This window comes from Protopterus annectens, chromosome 16.part0 (assembly GCF_019279795.1).
Source record: "Protopterus annectens isolate FY-2018-M chromosome 16.part0, PAN1.0, whole genome shotgun sequence".
NCBI classification, from domain to species: Eukaryota; Metazoa; Chordata; order Ceratodontiformes; family Protopteridae; genus Protopterus; species Protopterus annectens.
Window position 1 is genome coordinate 364,508,585 of NC_056750.1, and position 10,170 is coordinate 364,518,754.

Below are 10,170 nucleotides of genomic sequence, written 5' to 3' on the forward strand. Positions count from 1 at the left end.
TTCGATTGAGGAACCACGAGTCCTGGACACCGTGGAGCCGACTGGGTCGGAGCTGAGATCGGAGCCGGCCTAGAAGCATCAGACGGCACCAACACTGGCTCCGAAGTCTGAGATTTGCTCGGAGGATCTATCAACGATGGGTGGGTGACAGGCTCCAGAGCAGACTGGGCTGGAGCCGAAAACAACTTAGCCAGCACCGTGATTGGAGCAGTCTCTGCACCACTCTATCAACATCAGAGAGTCCTGGAGGACCTAGAGGGCAAGTTAGGAGATCTAGACCTCCTCTCAGAAGGAGACCTGCGAGGAGGAGAAACCGGTCTAAAAACTGGAGACCGGCTCTGAACTAGTCCATCACCGGCTCCGAGACGCTGGGAGCCAATGTAAGTTCTGTCGATTCACCAACTTCCTTCGGCACCAAAGACACTGGAGCCGAGGATGCCACAGTAGACTTAGTAACTTTCTCCGGAGGCTCCAATAAGACTGACGGAGCCGAAAATCGTTTTTTGCTCTGGAGGTTTTCTTTCAGAGGGAGAGGACTTGGCACTAGAAGACCTCTCCAAATCTTCCTTGAAGGAGGGTTTCAGTAATCCCTTCAGAATTAGTTTGTTCTTCCTTTCTTGAAGGACATGAGGGCTGAATGCGTGACAGAATGCACAAGATTCCTGAAGTTGGATCGCCCCCCAAACAATAAACGCACATAGAGTGCCCATCAGTAATCGACATCTTATACCCACATTTACTACATTTCTTGAAGCCCGAAGGCTTATGTTCTTTTGTATCCTTGGGCATGATCGGCAAGACACTAGACACAACACAACAGCCAAATCCGACACCAGCAACAAAGTGCGGGAACTAGACTCTAAATAAACTGCAGATACCACACAAGGACCTCTAACTAAAATGGCCCAGATAGGAAACAAGGGAAGGACTATGTCCTCTAATTTAAATGGCCCTAGCCCGGAGGGATAGGGTACCTAAAAAAAACGAACACAGAAGGAAAACCGATAACAAATGAAGGACTAGGTCCTCTAACTGAAACGGGCTTAGCCCGTTGGGCGATAGCTAACGGGATACCAAGACAAAGGCTACGAAAGGCCACACAAAAGTGCTTCCACACACCAAAAACACACACCTTAGCTATGAAAATAGCTTTTGGAGCAACAAATTTGGTCAAAGAAGAAGAAAAGTTATACTTAGCCACAGCCAAGAGTGAGACCACGTCTGAGCTTTATGAGCGGCAAACGAGATCGGGGGAAAGGGAGCAGTGCAGCATGGATATCTCTTAGGCCAGCCAACTGAAAGACTTTGAGCTAGAGTATGGCCGAGTCGGAGCCGAGGTTCGGCTCCGAACCCACGGGTAAGAATGTAGGCGAGACTGGACTACATAACATCATATATTTTCCTTTATTTGAAAAACTTGGAAAAAAGACTAGAAAATTAATGGACTGGTTAATGCTTGTTTCAGAAGTTACTTTAGTTAAAAAGGAAGGATTTTGTCCATAAGGTAACCCTACCTTTATGGAGAATAATGTAGTTGGGTCTTTGAAGAAAGAGCATGGTGTTTGGAAATCCTTCTTGCGGAAGTAATAGATACTAAGGAGTTCAGAAATCCTTCTTGCAGAAGTAATAGTTACTAAGAAGACTGTTTTCCATGAAAGACAATTTAGGTCATTTTTTGATTAAAGTGCAAAAGGTTTTTGAGTTAGACCTTGTAGTCAGATCCCAGGGAGGTGAATGATCCTGAACTGGTGGTCTAAGGAAAAAATGCCTTTTAGAAATGTTTTACACAACTTGGAAGAAGCCAAAGAATAATTTCTGCTTCAATTGGAAATGGCTGCCAATTGCAGTTTAATCATACACAAGTTAGCTCCTTTAAAAAGAACAGCCAAAAATTCTGAGTACAGCAGAAACAGGGTCAATATTTTTCAATGCCCTAAGGAAGAATTTTCCCCCACTTGCTCTTGTGAGCCTTCTTTGTAGTGTCTTTTTGTGAGGTTAAAATTATGGTACGTACTGGGGAAGAAAGTCTGGGCTATCTGACAATTACTGGAAGTGGAGACACCATGCAGTTAGCTTGAGGGCTTAAATACTGGGATGGATCATTCCAGAGGGGTGTGACAGGAGATCCAGAATTGGTTCCAGTATCCATGTAGGATAAAGAAGATGACTTAAGGAAGGGGAACCATATATGATGAGACTAGTAGGGGGCAATAAGGATGACCAAGCTTTTCAACTGGGTTACTTTCTGCAGAAATTCAAGAATCAAGTGAAGTGGAAGATTGGCACAGAGGAGACTGGATGGCCAAACGTGGGCTAGAGCATATTTCAGCGACTCCCCCTGGGGGGGATGAGGGCAAAATACTTGCTGCACTTGTTGTGGGGGGGGGGGCAAAAAGGTTGACCTCAACAATGAAAAATCTCTTCCACCACAGACTGTTTGACAGACCACTCAATCAGCATAAAAATGGACCTGCTTAATTTGTCTGCTAACATGTTGGTTTTCCTGGTATGTGCACTGCAACTAGAAATCGGTTCATGGAGATCCCCCATTGCCACACTGTCATGGCCTCTCTGCAGAGATGGTAAGACAGGGTTCTCACTTATTTGTTGATGTACCAGACAAGACATGCTGTTGGTCTGAACTGCAATAGTCCCTAGAAGAACAGCATCTTGAAATTCCTGCATCACTAACAGGGCTGCTCTCATCTCCAGTACACTGATATGCAGATTGGTCTCTTGGGGGAACCAGGCACCTTGGACTGTCCTTCCCCAGAAATGCCCCCCCCTACCCCAGTTGTGAGGCATCCGTAGTCAATGTGGCCATTGGGGGTGGTAAAACAAAAGGTCGGTCTAGATAAATGTGTGACTGGATTCACCAGTGGATGTGGCATTTGCAAATTTGAGTAAGTTTACCTTGAAAGGCTAGGGGGTTGTCAAAGAGCAGACCACTTAACAGCTAACAGTTCATTGAAGAACACACACACACTACTGTGCTAAGGGAAGTAATACTATGCTGCCATGGATCCTAGTGCTTGAAGAACTAATCTGGCCGGAGGAGATGGATGGGAAAAAATCTGGTGAACCTGAGATCTGAGCGTGGTTATGTGATGAGTTGGCAGTGATGCTATTTGCGCTGTTGTGCTCAAAAGTGCACCAATAAACTCCAGGTTATGAACTGGTAAGTCTGATTTGGTATAATTTGTTATGCCTGGTGACTGGCAAATCTGCAGCAAATAGTCCCTGGACTGTTGAAGGAGATGCTTGGCGGAGGCAGTGAGGAGCCAGTCATCCAGATATGGAAAAACACTGAATCCTTTGAGTTTCAGGTGAGCAACCACCACTGCAATGCATTTAATAAAACCCTGGAAGCTGTGGTGAGTCCAAAGGGCAAAACTCTGAATTGGTAATGATTAGCTCCCAGCGAAAGTGCAAACCTCTTCTGGACTGCCTGTCTATTCTGATGAGATAGTATGCATCCTAAAGATCAATGGAGCACATCTAATCATCCCTACAAAGAAATGGTAGAATGGACTGAATCATGACCATTTGGAATTCCGACTTCATGTACTGATTCAGTTTGCTTAGAGCCAGAATTGGTCCGAGTTCCCTGCCTTTTGGGGCACTAAAAAGAAATGCAAGTTCCGAATCAGATTTGGTCTGGTGGGACCTCTTGGATGACTCTTGCCTAGCAGGTCCTTAACTTTTTGCACTGCTGCTTTCCTCTGACTGGGTGGAACATCAGGAAGGTTTTTCCATTTGCAAACAGGAAGTTGGAAAAATGGAACGGAATACACTTCGGAAATTATTCTTAGCACCCAGGAATCTTCTGTAATATTTGCCCAGGTGTCTGGGTGCAAGCATACTCATCCCCTGACTGCCTCCAGAGGTGGACACACTAGCAGTATGTCAGGATTGCAGTAAGGATGTGTCCAGAAAAGAATTATGGAAACCCTGATTTTTGGGCATCCACTGCCTCTAGGGCGATGTCTACCACTGGAACTATCTCCTTGGCCTCTGTAGGAATTGTCCCCATATGAATCTTTGAAAGGTCCCGGAGATATCCTAAACCACATTTTCTTGCTGTCTGATTCCTGAAAAAGGTCCATTGAGGGGTATAAAAAATTATTCCCATGGCAAAGTCGTTCCCATATGAATCTTGGAAAGGTCCCAGAGATATCCTAAACCACATTTTCTTGCTGTCTGTTTGATTCCTGAAAAAGGTCCGTTGAGTATAAAAAATTATTCCCATGGCAAAGTTGTTCCTTCTTGTTCGCTGCCGGTAAACTGATGGATCAAATAAGAATGTGCCATCAAATGGGGCATTCGTGAAGATCTTAAAAGTTTCTGCAAAGTCGCATCCAAGCATTTCTTCTTATGGCAATGCCTAAACCGACAGCTTTCTTAGTGCCTTTAGCTGTGTGAGAGATTAACCTCATGGAAGCGCTGGAAATTGACAAAAGAGTGGCCAGTTAAGATGATGTTCTTTTGAAATCCTCTGCAGACATGGAGAGAATTTGATAGCTCCTTGGACAAATCTCTCTGTAATCTCGTGGAATGTGTTAGGTAATTAAGAGACTTCAACGGGAAAGTTGCCAAGGCAAAGACTCACTTTCCAAATCTGTCCAGCAACCTAGACTCTCTGGCAGACGGACAGAACAGCTCTGTTCTGCTAGCTCTTTCTTAGTGTCTGCTACCACCACCACAGAATCTACTGGGATTCCTTGGCTCCAGTGAGGTCTACCCTTGGGAGAAGCTAAAAATGTCACATCATTTTGGAATGGGTTTGATGGTATCCAGCTCCTTCCATGCCAAGCAGAAAATTAATTCAACGAGCTTATCCGCCAGTGTTGGGGGGGGGGGGATAACCCAAGATGTAGACGGGCTAGAACTAAAAGCTTCCAAAACCACAGATTCCTCTTGGGAGGGATTTTTGGAGACCAACCACCCTTTTGTCTGATTATCTCCAAGATGCGCCCGAAGGAGATATCATCTTCTGGTGATCTGAGGAAACTTTCATCATCAAAACTGTTGCTCTCCGTAACAGATTCCAGCAGGGAATCTATGCGCCTCCTTTTGCACATTCTCTTTCGATGGATCTTCTCTAGGGGATGTTCACGGAAGTTACCTGAGGAGAGGGGGAGTTCCTCTACTGGAAATGCTTGGAAGTTAGTTAGAGCTGAGTGTCCCTGTGGAATAGACTTGATCAACTCAGAGCTCAGAACCAAAGAGGGAACAGAGACTGGATCCAAAGAATGAGAATCAGGTTCTCTGGAAAAAGAAAAAGTCCTTTCCGCAAAAGTCATGACCAACCACACCAGACACAAGACATCTACTGCAGGCAGATCATGACTGCTATCGGATCTGCATCTCGAGGATGGAACTGGACCCAAACTGTCCAGCACTGAGGCTCAGAGGGGCAGGGACAGATCTGATAACATTCAAGTCGATCCTGGCCCCACAGACCAGATTTAACACCTTAGTTCAGGGACCCATTGGAGTCCAAGAAGAAATTTTCATATCTGACTCTGGACCTCTCGGGGCTGTTGGATCCTGGGGCTCCAAAACTGTGCAATGGATCTGGTATGACCACCATCTGGAACGGAGCTCTCATATTTTTGCATCATCCTATCCACATCTGCTTCTGACAAACTTTTGGAGGACCTAGAGGATGTGGTGGACTGTGGCCTGGTATGTTTCTTAGTGGAGTCTGTTAAAAGGGAGAATGCAAAGTAGAAGAAAATGGATCCAGGGTGTGAACTCTGGTGTGCAAACTCAGAGGTGCCAGGCTTCAAATCAAGGGAGGCACACAGTAGGATCAGCAGATATAATGATTGGGTCCAAAGGTTTTAGATCAGACAATGGATCAGAGGATTTCTGGATCTTAGTCATGGCTTCAATGGAGACCTATGGGACTCACCAGGGAGCATTTTCTGTGCTCAGATGGAGCCAAATTTGAAGATTTGGCAGGACTTTGAGCCCCAAGTTGGCAACAGGAGGAAGTAGGCCTTTCAAAATTGGATTGCTGCATCAGTCAGCCAGAGCCCTTTGATTAAAAACAGAACACATGCTGCAGTTGGTATCCAAATGGGAGGCTCCAATACAATAAACACAGTCCTTATGAGCATGAGAGTTTGGAATTTTATGCCAAGTGCATTTCTTGAACTCTGTTGGTTTACTGGCTATGATAGGAGTACAGTTGATAGTGCACTAGCAAAGTAGAAGAAAATATTTTTTTTTTCTAAATACCAGAGAGCAGAAAGATAAAGAAGAGAATTACCAGCAATGGTAATTAAGAAAAATGGCATATTAACAAGTAGAAGTGGGAAATACCAACTATGGTAAAGTTAGGAATGCTATATAAACAGTGGAAAAGCCTAATGCTGTAGAGTATAATAAAAGAGAGGATAAGAAAAATAATGTAGAAAACGTTTAAGTAAATATATCAAGGACTTACAAAAAAATCACTAATTTCTCGCTCAAGAGAAGGAACCTGCGTTTAAGCACGATGGTGGCAAATGAGATTTGAGGTACTAGGGATGCACAAAGGCATTATGGATAGAGGGAGGTGCTCATGAGTTGGATCCAAAGCCTAGAGTATGAGACAGAGTCAGATCAGAGGGTTGGATCTGAACTCGTGTTGGGGAAGAATGAAAAGGAAAACATCAGATCCACTGTTGCCTTGGCCAGAAGTGAGTCACCACAATGATATTTGAAGAGCCCTTATGAATCATCACAATGACCTTTGGTATCAGTGTAAAAGCATATAAACATTCCTGAGCAAGGAAATGAAAATGTATCTCTTTTCCAGGACTGCTTGCAATGAGTCCTGAACAGAGATTTGTCAGTTTGTTGTGAATGGGACATATCCGGGGCGCTTCCCCACAACATCTGGATCAATCCCTGGAAGGACCCAGATTCAATTTCCATTTTGAGGGTCTGCTCTGGTCCTGCTCAGCTTGTCTGCCACAAAGTTTTGCTCTGACTGTAGAGCAAGACAGTGATGAAAAGCTATATTCCAGGCTTCTAATCAGCACAAAGGGTAAGATCTGGTTCCATCTACTTATGTACCACATCACTGTGGTGTGGCCTGTTATCACTTGCAAGGGTCCAGAGTCTACATGTGATTGACAGAGCTGAGAGCATTTATTACTGCCAACTGAAAGTCATCTAAATAATGGAAAATGTGAATATCTTTCAGTTTGCAACATGCTATGACTGGGGCTAGGCACTATGTGAATACCCTTGCAGCTGTGGATAACCCAAAGGGTAATGCAGGAAAAGTGATAATGTAAACCAGACACAGAAAATCTTGGGATACTTATGAAATCTGAAGCTACATGACTGATGGCAGGCATCCTTTAAATCTAGGGTTACTACAAAACAAAGGGGGATCTGAGAAAACAGGTCATGGAAGTACACGATTTTGAACTTTGGGACTTTTGTAAACTGGTTTAGAAAGGAAAGATCTATGATGGTCTAAGAAGTTTCTTTCTTTGGTACCAGAAACAATCAAAAACCTTCCCCTATCAGAAAAGAGGTACACCTTTTATTACCTCTTGAGTCAGCAGATGCTGAAGGACAGAAGGGAAAAACATGTCTGAACTGGTGGATGACAGAATCAACTGAAAATGAGAGACGATTCTCACTGCCATCTGTATTACTAATAAAATCACTCTCAGAATCCATTTGTCTAAGATTTGCCACCAAAGACAGAATTGGAGGGCCAGATTTTGGGGAAAATTTGAAGGCTTACCAGGGCAAACCCTGTAGATAACTCACACTTCTTGGAATTTTCTCATTTCTGAGGGGGCTCTTATGTCATCATTTACTATGTCTGCTTGCTAGAAGTCCGCTGGGTATTCCTATTGTTTTTTTTTTTTTAAAGGATGCACAGGCAGGCATAAATCCGTTACCTAACAAATGGAAGGAAGGCTGAAAAATCTTGAGTAATCACCTGAATCAGTTTCTCTCCGTTTTTCCAAAAACACTTCTCTGGCTAATGCAGAGATAGAAATTTCAGTTCATCATCCTCAAGTATATGTTCTGCACATAACCAAGCAAACCTCTTCATAACAGCTCCATAGTGGCTTCTCTGGATGCAACATAAGCATACTACCTAGTGGGTTTAGTCACCCAGGAGACAAACACCACAGATTTTCTCAGAAGAGGGAAAAGTGGCTAAAATGTTCCTAATATTCTCAAATGATGCAAGCATAATCGTGGAACATATTTTTTAGAATTCTTAACTGTCAAGTTCATAAGCGTGGCACATGTGTACACCTTTTCCAAAATCTATAAAAGGCTTTCCCATCCTTATCAGAGGAGGGGGGGTAAAGATTAGCATTTTACAGGTGTTTAGAAGAAGCAGCAGGTTTTAACAAAGAAATCACTGCTGGGAGATTCTCTGAGATTAGAAAATAAAAATGTGCATGACCAAGGAACCTTATACAATCTATCTACTTTCTTAGGGCGTCAGTAGGCCGGCTGCCAGGCAAGTTACAGGCTGTAATAAATATATCCAAAAACAGGAGTGGGGTCAGGAAATTCTACTGTAGTAAATCAATGCTTTTTAAGGCTAGTGGAGTACCAGTTGTTTCAGTGGCATATTAAGGATTCATTCTGTATATGGCTTAAGAAAAAGAAAATTCTTCCAAGTGACTAACAGAAGAAAACACTTATTCAGAATCAGTCACCTGGAGAGAGAAAGCAAAATTTGCCCCCTTTATATAAAAAGAAAATCCAACCCAATATATGGAGAATCTTCAGAAAATGAAACATTCCTTTTTTCTCTTACCATTAACACCAGAAATAGAAGCCTTAAGAGCCTGAACTAAGCCTTGGCCCAAGCCTAATAAATCACTGCTGTCTAAAGTAAAAGAAATGGGGAAGATAAAAGCTCAACTTTCTGCTTCTTTTTTGAGAGGAATTTCAACAGAAGACTCATGTCAGGCATATCACACCCTGAGGATGGGCATGCCAGTGTGGTTAGGCAGACAGGCATTCCCTGCTCCTTCCTCAAAGACCAAAGATAGTTTTTTCCTGGTCGACTATGGGTACTTCAACAGCTAAAGAAGGTGTGTGTCTAACCCACACAGTTCATGGTGGGTGAAGGGACTACAACAAAGGAAGTCATGGTAGACGAGTGGTCTGAGGAACAAGCAGTCACCCATCTGTAGAAGAGGCAAATCTGCAGCATGCTGAAGGGCTGTCAGTATTTTTTTTTCCCTGGCTAGAAGGAAAAACTGAGAAACGGGTAAGTTATTCCATGGTAAAGTTGAAAATTCAGACTGAAGCCCAGGTAAGACAGACAGCAACAGTTAGTGAAAGATGTGTATTAAAACTTTTTCCCACTAAAAACACAGTAAAAAGTACTTTTAACACTTAACCTCACGCAACAAAACTAAATATGCACAAGTTTTAATTAGAAAAACAAAGATAAAGCTTAACTTTTTTCCACACAAGTAACAATCATACTTTTCAGTAAAAAGTGAATGAAAGCCATGTGACAGTCTATTAAAAAAAAGTTATGCACTCACCCTAACGTTCCATCTGTATTGTCAATTTTCATTCCTCCTCGACTGATGGGTTTCTTCTCCTTTATCCATAATGCATCCTCCCCATTACTTCAGATCTTGTTTGCAAGCACCAAGAAAGATGTACTCTTAAAATTTATGCACACACGTGTCCAATTTGGATGAAGAGAAAGGAGAGAGCATATTACAGCAAAAGGGGCAATGCCACTTCTGGAGATGGTAAAAGCATAAAGTTGTAACCCAACTGTTACATCCACTCAATCTCCTACAAGAAACCTACAAAAGTTGGGGGTTGGTGGGAGGGGAGTCGAGGAGGAATGAAAACTGACAACACAGATGGAATGTTATGGTGCACACAATTTTTTTTACCCAATGTTGTCAATTTTCATTACGTCCTCGGCTGATGGGACAGAGTCCCTAGCTACTTAGAACCCTGGGTGGATTCAAGAAAGGATATTTCTGAGCACCACTAAGCCAAAAGATGTTCTACCCATAGACAACAGATCCAGCTTATAATGCGAGACAAAGGTGTGAGGGATTCTGTACTCCACGATTCACCCTCCCTGATTACTTTATGCATACCCCCTAATCCCAAAATTCCTTCAGAGAGCTGCCAGGTTGAAGACCATAGTTACTA